The sequence below is a fragment of the Rhinolophus sinicus genome, linkage group LG01 (assembly GCF_036562045.2).
Source record: "Rhinolophus sinicus isolate RSC01 linkage group LG01, ASM3656204v1, whole genome shotgun sequence".
NCBI lineage: Eukaryota > Metazoa > Chordata > Mammalia > Chiroptera > Rhinolophidae > Rhinolophus > Rhinolophus sinicus.
The window spans coordinates 14,042,332-14,057,371 of record NC_133751.1 but is presented as its reverse complement, the minus strand read 5'-3'; the positions used below and the strand labels follow the sequence as shown (position 1 = coordinate 14,057,371).

General features: G+C 33.9%; 1 long non-coding RNA gene across 1 annotated transcript in view; it reads right to left on the bottom strand.

Moving 5' to 3' along the window:
- Nucleotides 1-9,693, bottom strand: part of LOC141572066 (uncharacterized) — a 55,497-nt gene extending 45,804 nt beyond the window's left edge. Inside the window, exon 1 of the long non-coding RNA XR_012497113.1 lies at nucleotides 9,504-9,693. This is a non-coding gene — a long non-coding RNA (uncharacterized LOC141572066). The remainder of the gene's footprint in view (nucleotides 1-9,503) is intronic.
- Between the last annotated feature and the right edge of the window lie 5,347 nt (nucleotides 9,694-15,040).

Here is a 15,040-nt window from a genome sequence, read left to right as displayed (position 1 = left end):
AGCTTATTCTCCAATGCTTTATGAGATTATTTTTCTGATTAATATAGAAGAAATCAAGATACTCTATCATAGACGTTGTTTTACCAGTCAAGTAATACTTATAGAAATGATACACTGAGATGGTTCAGCTCTAGTCACTTCAGCTGAAAAGAATTGCATACACATTTTGAAGAGGCTTTGTAACTTGAATTCACATAAGAATCTCCTAAATAATATATATATTTTTAAATGCAAGTTCCAAGAACATTTTGATTCAGTAAATCTGGGTTACGGCTCAGGAATCTGCAATTGTAATAAAGACTTCCCCCTCCCTAGATTTTTCTCCTACATAGTTGGTCCTCTGACCATACTTTTGAAAAATACTGGCAGTTATTTGTTCTCAAGGGGGAGAAACTGTACTAATTTCAACCAAGAGAAATATGATGCAGGCACATACAAATTGCAATATCATCAATATTTATAGAATACATATCCCACATATAAGATAAAAACTAACAATCCAACAGGGAATATATAATTTTACATTGTGTGGTAAGGCAACATATGAATGGAATCAATAAGATGTGACAATAAGTATAAAATTAATGTGATTTGCACATAAACATTGATTCAGCAAACAATTATTGAATGCAATCACATATATAACAAGTAACAGGAAACAACCATCTAAGTACATAAAAATCACAAATGTTACAATACTGAATTTAAGTGTAATCAAAATTTCTGACCATCTGCTAAGCATGTGATACTTATTTGTCTGCACATGTGGATACGTCAACAACTGGAATGCCCATACATTTTTTCTAAGAATTATGAACCTGTTGTGTAATGGTTTTTTGATCCAGAGACATTCTCTGTGTATAGGTGGTTCTCTATTTGGCTGCCAGGATTTTTCTACACATAAGAAAAAAATATATAAGGTGTATATTTCTAAAGAGTATTGGGTCTTATTCCTGCCACTATTCACATATTTCTTTTTATTCAGTCTTGCCTTCATAATACCTTACAAAATAAATTATTTTTCACTTTTATAGTACTGCATCCCACTATTAATATTTTTCAAAATGCAAATTTGATGGTGTAACTTCTTATTTTAATGCCCTTCAGATTTTCCCCATTATTCTTTGGACAAAGCCCAGATTCTGCACAAGGCCGACTCTGCCACTCTAGGCTGAATCCTCCAGCCTCCCCTCTCGTGGTGCTTCCCACCAGCTCTTTACAGACTAACCACAGTGAACTTGAGAGCACTCATGAAGAGCTTCTTACGTACTGAATACTGTCCTTAATGCTTTACATACCAAATCACCTTTAATCCTCCCTGAAGATTTTCAAGATAGGACTAATTTCTTTTTAGTTTCAAAAGCTGAGAATTTGAAAGGTGAAGTCACATAATGTCATATCAGTTTGAAAATGACGAAGTTCTGATTTGAACTCAGAAAAGTCTAAATCCAAAGCCCTAATTCCCTACCATTGCACTGTGGGGCTTGCCCTTTAATTTCTTTAGATTTTCAGATACACCCTGGTTCTCTATTCTTCGGGGCATTTTCAAAGCTGCAGGGAAAACCATCCATACCCCTGGAGTCCCCCTCACATGCTAGTCTGATCCAGCCTTCCTCTGAGCCAGTTTAAGGTCTGTCTGTATGTTCCATTTCCCCCAGCCCAATGAATCACATCGTAATTGTACAGTTAGTTGTTTGCCTCCCTCAAAAAATGTAGGTTTTATGAGAGCAGGGACCTCAGCAGTCCTATCCACTAGCAATTATTTATTTTTCTGTCAAAACAAAATGTGAATTAAGTTTTGGTTGGTGACTGGAGTAGAGTTTAAAAGAATGAACATTAGTAGACAAGGGCATTTCGAACCCTTGATGTTGTGTTTTAACAACTTTTAAAGTCAAAAATAAATATACTCAACTAACTACACTAGTATAGAGTTACGAATTAGACCGTTTTAGTCATTCATCAACCAATATGTAAAAAACACATAATTTACTTCTACCTTTTAAAACGTTATCAGCCAGCTTTTTCAAATAGCAGCCTAATATTTCCCGATGGGTTTTGCTTTCTAAATTTATGTTCCTATATATTTAGTGATGCTTGGCTAATGTTGCCTGTATATTTAGAGCATCAGAATAAATCTTGAGTGTGTACTCTTTTTTTACATAACTATTAAATTATTCCAAGGCCAAATTTAGACAAAACCAATATTAATGTGTTTTGCTTTGTTTTACCAGGGACTTGCATTGAATTGTCTGCTTTCTGTTAACCTTCACCCTGTAGTGAGACATTGTAGCCCTCATTAAGCAATACTGGTGCCAGACAACCTGGGCTGGAACTGCAGCTCTGCAGCTCATTAGCTGTGTAACTTGGGAAATTTACATAATATTTCGAAGCCTCAGCTACTCCTGTGTAAACTATAGATAGATAAACAATCATGCCTTCCTCATATGATCGCTGTGAAGATTAACTAACTTAGTATATATGTTAAATCATCTCAGAAAAAAACCAACACATAGTAAATTCTATGCATTGTTTGCTCTTATTAGTTTTCTTATTTGTATATTTAATGCCATATTTAGACATAGCAAAACATTAGTTAATCTGCTACTTATTCATTATCAAAATTTTAAAATATAAAATATATAAAATGTATAAGATGTAAAAAATATAACTGAAGATAACTGGGATAATTTCATGTACAGAATGGTATTCTTCCAAACTTAAATCAATTGCTACTGAAATTGTAAAGGAAAATAACTTTGACTAGTCTTTTAAATAAATTACATTATGTGAAACATGTAAAATGTATGAAAACAACACATATGATCTTCAAATCACACTTTGGTCACAATAGCGACTTTTTAGTGACCATGACCTTGACTTCTATTTGATCTTTGTAGTTGCTGTAAAAGTTGATCCTTTAAAAATAAATACTCAGATTATTTCTTAGGGAGCTAGGCTCCAGGTCCAATTTATATCAGAATAAGTAAAGGTTTATCCCAGGTGCTGTGGTAGGGGTATATGTATTCCTTTTGCCCGCCTATGAGACAGAATCTCTTATATCCTGAGACTGAATGTGGATGAACACCGCTCAATGCACTATGGCATGGTTTCATACAATTCACAGGGCAGAATTAGCAGCCAAGTGTTGTGTGACTACTAAAGCTTGCACGCACAATAAATGACAATAAACTCAATTAAAATGTTTTGCTTAACAGAGAAAAAAAAAATGTTACATAAGTTTTTCAAAGGCCTGCCAGATATCACTGAAAGCCCTTGCTTCACTCTTGGAAACTGCGAGCACTGAGGCTGAACGTTCCAGAAGTCACTGGAACACGTCCAGTTTTTCTTCTCATTGCTGCCAGTCTTCCTATGATTCCATAAGGCAGCAACATAGGAGTGGGAAGAGCAGTTCTCCTTTTACTATCTTATCTTTCTCTAAAATAGAGCATATACAATGAGAAAATATAATGCACACACACAATCATACATACACACTCCCTCTCACCCATCTGGTCAAGCCTCTCTTTACAAGAGTCTATAAAACTAAGATTGAACTTGCAAATTACACACGAGCAGCAAACGGACAGGCCTGAGAATGAGTAGAAATTCAAAGGGTCTCAGCAAGAATATGAGAAGGTCATTTCTTAGGTCTCTTTTTTTCACCAGTCATTGCAAATATTACATTAAATTACCATTAATTACATTGATATTACTTATACTCTATTATTACATTATAGTACTATTAAAGATATTGAAATATATTCAGGTTTTAACTTGACATTATTGCAGTATCCAGAATGTCAAAAGAATTTTAAATGGAAATGTCTTAATTTGATTTTAGCTATATTTCTCTCACCAGTGTTCTGAGTATTTCCCAGCTAATGTGTATGGTTATTTAATTAATATTATTTGGGGTTTCATGAAACTGATATATTTCATAATAATTTCTAATTAGGGAAGAAATAGACCAAAGACTTGTAATTTTAACCATAAAACAAACGCATTCATGAACTTAATTTAAAATGATCCATTATTATAAATTTTAGGGGTATGTTATTTGCATATTAATAGGACATACAAACATTTGTAGATAAAACTTATCAATAGAGAATGAATACTCTGCTAACTGTAATACTATGTTGCTATATATTAGAAGAGGATATTTAAACTATATAATACATTTTTCCAAGATAAAAATTATAGTTAAATATTTTCTGGAGAAACCTTCTTTCTACTTTTCTTTTTCTTTTTAAAGTAAACATCTCAACTTGTTCCAGAAAGGATTCTGGATTGGGTTACACACATAGTATAGAGTGAAAGGAACAGTATAGACAACCTCATAAAAACAAGCTAATGTCATATCCGCTTCCCTGTTAATTTCACTAAAGAAAGCAACCACCAGACATTAGCAGAAATAGAACAGAAATTTCTTACATAAATTATATATCCAGATTCTGAAGGTGCTGAATGGACAACTGGTTAAAAAAACATCATTCTTTTTCTTGTGAATTAGTCCTGATGTTCATTTCATAGTTATGCTGTTTTCTCCGCCTTTGTTTTTGCTCAGCCATTGAAAGTGAAGTTAATGAACTAAGCATACAAATCTGTGGGAGAGTGTGTATGTGTGTGTGTGAATACGCACACAAGTGCTGTGTATTAAAATGTTGCTGAGCTCTATCCGTTCAGGCTCTAGCATGCCAAGCAGAGAACAGAAAACTCAAGCAGCAGGGTCTTCTTCCTTCCTTCCTTCCTTCCTTCCTTCCTTCCTTCCTTCCTTCCTTCCTTCCTTCCTTCCTTCCTTCCTTCCTTCCTTCCTTCCTTCCTTCCTTCCTTCCTTCCTTCCTTCCTTCCTTCCTTCCTTCCTTCCTTCCTTCCTTCCTTCCTTCCTTCCTTCCTTCCTTCCTTCCTTCCTTCCATTAAAGCTTGCCCTCTGTATAATACATACTTTCACACGTAAAAAAATCAAAACAGGAAAGAAGCAACAACCAGGTAGGCATATATTTGCCACCAGTGGTGCTAGAAAAAAATAAAAATGAAGTCATATGTCAGTGGCTAAAAACATTTCTGCAACCTTGCCAAGAGACATCTAGGAATATGTCATCTGTGTTCTTGAACTGTTTGTTCTTGAGCTTACTTTAAGAATGTAAGTATGGCTAAGTGTCCCATCTTCAATCCCTAGAGACTAATCACTTTCTTTTGTAATGAAAATGTGAAAAACTGAGGACAATATTCACATATCCCTCCAAAAATGACACATTTTTGTCTTCAGTGATCATAAATGTTTGAGATACAAAATAGCTAAGAGTGAGTGGATGTTTTGAAATAATCTTGCAGAATTCTTTAAAACTTAATAAAGTGTTTCATGTAGATTGGCAAGTGTTCAACTTTTCTATATAATATGATTTTACATATAGAAGCCAGAAAGTATCATTAAACTTAATAATTTATTAATTAAAACTAAAATTTATAATAGGTAAGTTATATATGTGATGAATAAGTTAGGTATGCCAGAGATACATTGATAGAAATATTAAGAACTTCAAATACTATTTAATTTTAACTACTTAGTTGATTTTGTCTTAGCCAATTATTTTCTAATCACAAAAGCGTGTTTCTCTCTTTTTAAAAGTTAGGTGGAAAATTAATTATGCCAAGAAATTAGTTAAAATTTACTTACATGAGTAACTCTAGTTGAAAAGTTAAAAACAAGTGTATTAAAAATAACCATAAGTACAATAATTTGTGATTGAACACATAGTATAAAATATGTAAATTGTAACATCAATAGTATTAGACATTTCTAATACTAAAACTGCCCCCATGATTTCATGCCCACACCAATATATCATTAAGGATTTTGATAAAGAAATCAATAAGAAAGAGATTCAAACTCTTATACAGAGTTCTCAACTTTCTCTTCCTCAAATACAGTGTTCCAAATTTTCTTTTCCACAAATCTTTGTTATTGTACATGTTAGTTCAGGTGTCCTGATTAACAAAGAATAACTCAATCTAATATTAGTACTTCAGTATTTTCTGTATATTTGTAATAGTTTTAAATTCATTTGAGAAATAATAACTTATTTAATCAGCAAGCAATTAATATGCAACACATCTATTTATATTATTTAGAAATATAATCCCATTAAACTTGTAGCAAACTTAATGATTCATTTATCACAATTTTTAGGGCTCCAAAGATGCGAATGGTTCTCAGTAGCAGATCTCTGATGATACACATAACAACTATTGCAACATGCAGAATTTTGTTGCTTATTAAAACAGGTAATGAGAGAGAAACTCTACTGTGGCTTGTCTTATTCTCATGCATAGAGAGTTTAAAAATGTTTAGGTACTAGTCATTTTATAGAATAATGAAAGAGGAAATACAAACAATTTACATCAGTTTCCTGTCTCTTCCCTCCTCTGCACCCTTGTTCCCTGCTTCTTTACTTCTCACATAGCCTATATGGGCCATACTGAAATACTGGCCTCTATATTTCATACCTCACAATAATTGCACTTGCTTTCATCTACGCCTATAATATCTTTCTCCCTCTATTGTTTATTGGGATAATACCTCCCCCACCCACCACTCAAGAGTCAAATAGTTTGTGAAACTTTCTCTGAACTCACCCTGACCCCTCTCCCTTCCCATCCTGGCACTCTGAGCCAACTTTTTATTTTGTCACATTAGAAGATATACATAGCAAATTTCATTTTGTATTATATATGTTGGTTTGCATATCTCTTTACCCACTAAGACTGCAGGCTTCTTCAGGTCATGAGTTTTTCATTCCCATATACCTGGTGCTTTGGGTGGTATATGGCACATGGTAGGTACTCAGTTGACTGAATGTGACAGATATTTTTGCTAGTTGAGCAAAACTTCTTGGACTACTTTCTTTAATCACAACAATCTAAGAGAACAACTGATTACAAAGACTCTATTACTATTGCATTAAATTTGAGTTACCACCATGATATTCTAGTTCAGAAGAGTTCACCTAGTATTAGTTTTCCTCCATTAAGACTAATTTTTTAACTGGAATCCATATTGTCCTTTTTTCGCCTGATAAGTTTAAGAGAACAAAGTCAAAAGAAAGAATTGGTCTTCCTGGTAACCTATCTGCTTTTCCCCCTAGTAAATTATTTTTTTTCAGACATTCTTTAATCCAGTATCCTACCCCATTTTCCATTCATATCTCCATTCCTCTTCCTTTCTTCTCTTCCTCATCCTCCTCCTTCCTCTCCCTCTTCGTCTCCCTCTCCCTCTTCTTCTCTGTCTCCTTCTCTTTCTTCTTTCCAACCAGTAATTTTTACTTATGTTCCATATTTTCCTATAGATCCACTCTTTTTTCTACTTTGCTCTTCCCCAAAAGGGTCTTCATTATTAACTTTCTCCATCACCATGAAATACCAAACAATATCATCTCCCAAAAAGAGAACTATTTTTAAGTGAAAGAGATGGAACAATGGACTCATAGCCACAAATTTTACTGATCTACCATGTGCCCATAACCCAAGAGCTTCTGGCTTATTGCAACAATGTCATGGCCAACTAAGGACTCAGTTCACGCATCAAACAGAAAACAACAATCCATAGGTTGGAGTTCTGTCCTACAAGACAAGTTACATGACTTAAATCAGTGACTACTATATGGAGCCATCATTTTCACAACCAAAATATGGGATCTAAGGGAACTAAACTATAGAGGTAAAAGTAATTTTCTTCTTCTTCTATTCCCAAAATAACTCACTTAAAGAATTTTATTTCCAGTCTCCACAACTTTAAGTTATGTGGGTTTGGAGTTGTATTCCTTAAGGAAGAAATGCTTCCAGCGGGGAACACAGTCACGGTCTATTTATTTAGAACTTGACACTTTTCTCTTGGCCATTCAGGGCTCCTCACACCATTGAGCCCATTAATAGAGAAGGAGCTCACATTGACTGAAGTCCTTGATCCCAATAACAATGGTAAATTTGAGTTCCTGCTACACAGTTGGGACACGGAGGTCTACCTGTAGAGCTCAGGGGATTTACTGGGTCGCTTGTTGGCACTTCCTTTCCCAAGAAATCTGGTCAATAGAAACTATAGTGACACAGTAAAGACAGGACTACCGTGGACTGAGATCATGCCAGATTATCTCACCAGGTAAAGAACTGCATACAGCTGAGGTGCTGGTAGTGGTAAAATAAACACGTATTGAGTAGTGAAGAAAGGTGGCTGTACATACCAAATTAGGGCTTGATTAGTATCAGAAAGGAGGACCGCAGCAGTAAAATATTATGTTAATTACTTGTTTATTTTCACCTCCCCTCCTCCCTCACTTTCTTACCTTATGTGAGCACACTGGTGATACCTGCTGTTTTAAGTTTCAGGTGGATAAATCATTGAATTGCCACCAACATGGCTAATGGGAATATGTGTGACCCCTGTGATAGGCACATAACATTTAATCTGAACAAAGTGCAAGATCGGATGCAGAAGGGTGAGCCCTGCTGGATATTTCCCACTTGTTTGTCCAGATCTACTCTCCATCTTTCTCCACGCTGCTCTGCCTCCTTGGGAGCTGACCTGTATAAAAGGCATCGGTGAACTCTCTCACCTTCTGCCTACCATATGGGATCAGTTACTAGGACTCCACAACAGATTGGAAGAAGGGAGAAGAGTGAGATGAAGCGTCTATGTCCTAATTTCTTTCCTGTGGGTTGAATCTCTCCTTTGATCAAAGGCCACAGCTCCTGTAAGGCAACTCTTTCATCAGTTTTTCTTCTTCATCCTAGTAACCACTCTTTCCTCTTGTCACTTTAGTGACCTTTGAAGCTAGGGGTGTAAGCCTTCCCCCCATTTTTACCAGCCCCAGGGTGTTATTCTACCTTAAGTTGATTTCCCTGAACTTGGTCCACACTGTTGGAATCACCCCTAGCTTTTATTAAAATGCCTTTGACTAACAATTCTTTATGCCAAAAGAATTGACTTATATACAGTTTTTAACATTCAGAAATCATGTCTATAGCTAAATCATATTTATCAAATACTCCATTTTCTTTTATAATACAGTATGCTGAACAATCTTTTTTCAATATACAATTCAAATAAGAGTAAAGATATATTATGAAAATAAGTAAATAAACCCATAAGAATGCTAAAAGTGAAACTGTCTGCCATGAGCAGACAACAAATGTTAATAAAATTTTAGAAGACAGTAAGGAAATCAGGTTATATAGAAGTATAATTTAAATCGAAGAAATCACATCTTAGTATATGCATGGGTGAAGGCTATACGTGATGGGAAGTGTTCTCAGTGGTGAAAAAATAAAATCAAGTGACTCAAAATCTATAGTTATGGATTACAGAGAACAGAAGAGAGCGCTAGGTGGCCTGGAGTGAATTTAAGTAAAGGCTCATTTACAGAACTGCTGAGTTATTCTGCTGACAACCCCTCCTCAGTATGTGCAGAGCAGTTGTCTATAGTGTTTTGCCCAGTTGAGGATCTCACCTGAAATTTGAGCAGATTTTCCTGAATGTTCCCACAATGGCGATTGCAGTATCTGAGAATAGAGGCAGAAAACGGCAGTGGATGGCTCTGGAACAGTTCAATGGAGCTGGGTGCTGGGAATAGAGAAGAAGCAGTTCTGCCTAGAATAAAAGAAGTCAAATACCCCACCCTTATGGTCACTGCCAGCCCAGCCTGCCTTTAATCTAAAGAGAGGCTGCCTGGCAACAGGACTGACTCAATCAGGCCTCTTCCAGCATGAGAAAGGGCCTTAGGGCAACAGACCTACAAAACTGCAGAGTAAACCCTGCTGGCAAAGGGATTCACCAGCTGAGCAGCAATTTCCTAAGTATTAGTGATACACTGAGATTCACCAGTTATAAAATCTCCTCAAAGAAAATCAAGTAGTTAGAGAAGAAATGGAGATAATGTAAAAAATGTAAGCAGTTTTTAGAAATCCCTGTCAATAACCTCAGAGAGATCAGGGGATGCTGCATGACTAAAACAAGAATGGGTTACCATAAAAAACAACAATAGAAGAACAAAAAGGAATTTTTGGAAATTAAAATTATGTTTTCCAAAATTAATTGAAAAGTAAGAATACTTAACAAAATGGGCAATTCTGGATTAGCAATCTGAAAGATAAACACAAAGGTATCTTCCAGAATACAAAATTTAAAACACTAAGAAATGGAAAATATTAGAAAATTTAAATGCCAATCAGTTATGCCCACAAGGGCCGACATATACCTATTGGAGGACCAGAAAGAAAGAAGACATTGATGGATATAAAAAGTCACAGAGATAATAGAAAACAAATCTGAAAAAAAAAAAACCAAACAAACGAAAAACTCAAATTGAAGGACTCCTCATTTACAGGAAAAATGAAGAGGTACATGCTCAAAGAGAGAATTGTGAAATTTTTCAATTCCAAACACAAAACGAAAACCATAAAATTTCTTCCCATGGAGACAAAAAGTAATCTACAGAGGAAAGAGGATTAGATTAGCACCAGACTTTCCATTAGAACCATTATATGTCAGAGAGAAAAAAAATCAAATATCTTAGAAAATATATTTAATATAGCATTCTACGTACAGGGAATTTTTCATTTAAATATGAAAAGGACTTTAAAAAGAAAACATTTTAGACTCCTGTCCATGAGTTGCTTCTTAAAAATAAAAACATATATATTTTTAAATTTACTGCTATAATCCAGAAAAACAAAAAAGGAAACAAGAAATAAGTCATGTATCTAAGAGAATAAATGAAACTGAAAAGTGTACGAAAGAAAATCACACGGTGATTTGAACAAGAACTAATATGGCACCAAAAATTTCTTCAGAAAGATAATAAATCTCATTACCCAAATTGTATGATTAAGAATCACCTGTTAGTTCTAGAAAGTTGAAGATTATGCATATATATAAAATCTTTTTTTAAGATCCATGGGAAAAATAAATTGTACAAGAGTTTTATGATCCAAATACAAAAAACATTTGTTTTAGGCAATTGATTGAGTGAAAGAAAAGATAATCCATTTGACACTGAATTACAATATACTGAGCAAAAACTGTGAGCCCAACACTTTGCTAGATTTTTTCAATATATTAAATAATTTAATTCTCTTAACAGTCTTGTAATAAGCATTATGCCCATATAATAAATGAACAGAAAATCCAATTGACTCTTTATTTTATTAGTTTCAGGTGCACAAAACAATGAAATAGTTAGACATTTCACCCCTCACAAAGTGATAAGCCCCTACCCCCAATCTATAGTTGACATACAATATTATTCATCTTCAGCTTCAGGTGTACAGTGCAGTGGTCAAGCATCTACATCGTCCATGAAGTGGTCTCCCTAATAAGACACGTGCCCATCTGACACCCAACGAAATCTTTACAACATTATTGATCATATTCCCCAAACTGTCTTTCGTATCCCCGTGGCAATATTGTAGTTACCAGTTTATGCTGTGTAATCCTTTCCCCTTCTCCCTCATCCCCACCCCACCCCCTTCTAGCAACCATCAGTTTTTCCTCTATATCTCTGAGACTATGTCTGTTTACTTTGTTCATTTATTCAGTTCTTTAGATTCCACATATAAATGAGATCATATGGTATTTGTCTTTCTCCGACTGACTTATTTCACTAAGCATAATATTCTCTAGGTCCATCTATATCGTTGCAAATGGTAAGATTTCGTTCTTCTTTATAGCCGAGTAATACTCCATTGTATAAATGTGCCACAGCTTCTTAATCCAGTCATCTACCAGTGGGCATTTCGGTTGTTTCCAAGTTTTGGATATTGTAAATAGCACTGCAATAAACATAGGGGGTGCGTATATTGTTTTCAAATTAGCATCTTGGATTTCTCTGGATAGATACCTAAGAGTGGAAATTGCTGAGTCATAAGCTAGTTGACTCTTGAAGCATTTGAATCCTTTGACCAAGATCTTCCAGATAATAAAGAAGGAAGTAGGATCTAGTATCTGGAGGCAGAATAGACAAATTGTGGAATGGTGATTTTCATGACATTAATTTAAATATAATCTGGATGCTATTTTTTAAAGATATCAAAAGGACTCTTTATTCAAGGGGAAAATTGGAGCAGAAAATGAATTTATTTTCTTATTCATCTTATTCAACAAATATTTATCAAGCTAATATTAAGGGTCAGGTAACATATTGGAATACAAAGAAAAATAAAATATCTCAGCTTTCAAGAGACATACAATTTAGTATATGATTAATCAAAGATAGAGGCATGCTGGTAATCAACTTCTTGGTTTCTGAGATCCCATCTCTGCCCATTACTACTTTTGAGAGTCTCAAAATTTTTGATCTGGTAATCCCACATCAGCCTTCCAAAACAAAAATTTTATAAACAAATGAAAGACTATTGTTTGGACCCTTGACTCTAAATCAGCATGATTGAAATTGAAGTTTTCAATATTTTATAATGGGGCTTCCAGATCTTATTCTATAAAATGCTTGAGAAAAGGGACACTTGAAAGAAGCAATGGGCCCACAGGATGGAAGAAATTCAGAAGGATATGAAAATGGAAAGAGAAAGATGCCTCTGGAAACTACATGTTCAATTACAATCATATAGAGGGAGAAGAAATTGAAAAAGCATCATTTTTTGTGATGCTGGCAAACTCAGTCTATAACCCAGCAAGGGGATTTCATGGTGATCTTTGAGAAAAACTGAAGTTCCTGGTTCTATAATACATTATTCTGACAGTTAAAATTTAATGGGTTTTGTATGACTCAACTTTGTGCAGTAATACTAACTACTCAGTGTTAAAAAAGGCATAAATTTTATTGTAGACATATTAATTCCCAGAAGTGACATGTTTACAAATAGGAACTCTTTCAGTTAATTAATTTCTTTGAATCGTGGGATTTAGGGGACTCAATAAGCGTGAACGGGAAAAACATGTAAGTCAGTAAAATATTAACCACTGTGTTAAACCAGGAATGACAATTTTAAACAATATTTTATGCCCCATTAACTTGTTAAATTTTTTATCGACACAAGTTTAGTAACCAGTGGAAAATGTTGATCACATTCTGGACATTCCAATTACATATACTTAAGATATAATCTCTTGTCACAGTAAGCATCATATATTCTTTTAAAAAGAATAAATGCAACATAGAAGAAAGTAAGATCACGTAATGGAGGATTTATAGTTTAATCGTTTTCATAAACCATTTTCATAAACCATTTTCATATTTCAGTTGTTACATTTGTTTTATGTTTTCTGTGAAGATCCTCATTTCATGATTTAATTACCTTATGTAAACGACTATAACAAAAGATGAATAATCACGGTCTTTTGAAAATTAGAGTATCAACATGTATATGTTCTGCCCTATCATATAAAATCATTTTCTGTGAAACAACAGTGTCTTTGTTTAAATAGAGCATGTAAAAATGATGGCTCACTAAGTTGCCATTAAAAAATAAAATATTTCTTAAATCGAATACAGGGATTATCCCATTTAAATCTATAAACTAGATACTACTATTATTCTATTATTCTCATGTTGGCAATGAGGAGTCTAAGGCTCAGGAGATCCTGTGACATGCCAAGGACACACAGCTAGTGAGAGATGGAACCAGAACTTCATCCATCAGGCAGTCAGATTCCAGAGCTTGAGCCGTTAAATAGCATGCAGTCCTGCCACACTAAACAGTGGTAACTGTGATGTAACAAAACTGTCTACATGGGATAATCATCTTTTGTAAATACGCACACACACACACACACACACACACACTCAGGAAAATGACTAAGATACTATACACCAAAATAGTAATGATTATTATTACTGAATAGTGAGATTATGGGTATCCCTTTTTCTTCATTATGCTTTTTTATGTTTCCAACTTTCTACATTAATATTTACTCTTTCTAATAAGAATTTTATTAATTAGCTCAGACATCTTGAAATCATTATCTTTCCTTATACTGTTAATATTAATAAATTTCAGATGTAATCTTATGATGATGTAAATATATCCTTGCAATATAAACAAAAATATTTTTTACTTGATCTAGTAAAGTCTAAGTTTAATGACCGTTTTAGAGATACGAGGATTACTAAGAAGTATTCTGGTCTGCAAACATTTTTCATACCTGTCAATTGTGTACTTGCTCTAGGGAATAAATATTATTCAACAACAAGTTCAACTATTTTTGGAATGGTTTACAACTACTACTGAATTACACTATTCCTGAACAGTATCTAGTTGTCTTGAGATTTAAGTAAGATAAATTATTTGTCTACTGCATGGCAGAATAAACCCAATAAATATTAGCTATACAATATATAAATATTAGCTGTCTATATCTGAAAAAGACTATCCAAAACATTAATTATTTATTCTTGGAAAATAACATTTTAATTTTGTCCTTTATATATATTTTTTTCAATTTCATGGAGGCTCTCTTCATATTTTTTCAATTCAAGGGAACTCAACTTAACTAATTTGCTTAATTCTTTTTTTTTTACTCTATAACACATTCTGTGCTAGATTGCTCACACTCTGCTACCCTCTCCATTTAAGTTTTAGCTCCCAAATCAATTATGTTTTCCTTAAATCTGCTTATTCTATTCATTCCTATTATTCTAATCTTATACATAACAGATTAAATATATTTAGAAAAAGGTCATTTCACTGAAAACAATTGAATAATTTGGGAAAACTAAATAAAAATGAGTTTGTAAAAGAATTGCTGTTGAGTTTAGGTGTGAACAAGTAAAAAGGCTTGGAGAAAAATTAAAACCTAGGAGGTTTCCATATTTAAATTGCGTGGCAATATTCATATATCCTAATTTACTTCAAAAAATGTGAAACACTGTCTTCTACAAACAAACATGAATATCTGTTCAAATAAACACAATGTATTTTAAATGTATGTTAAACACGGGACTTAAAATAACTGGTATTATATGAAAATACTTGGTACTCTATGTTTTATCTACAAAAATATTTTACAATGTGTAATCAGTTTCCTTAAGTT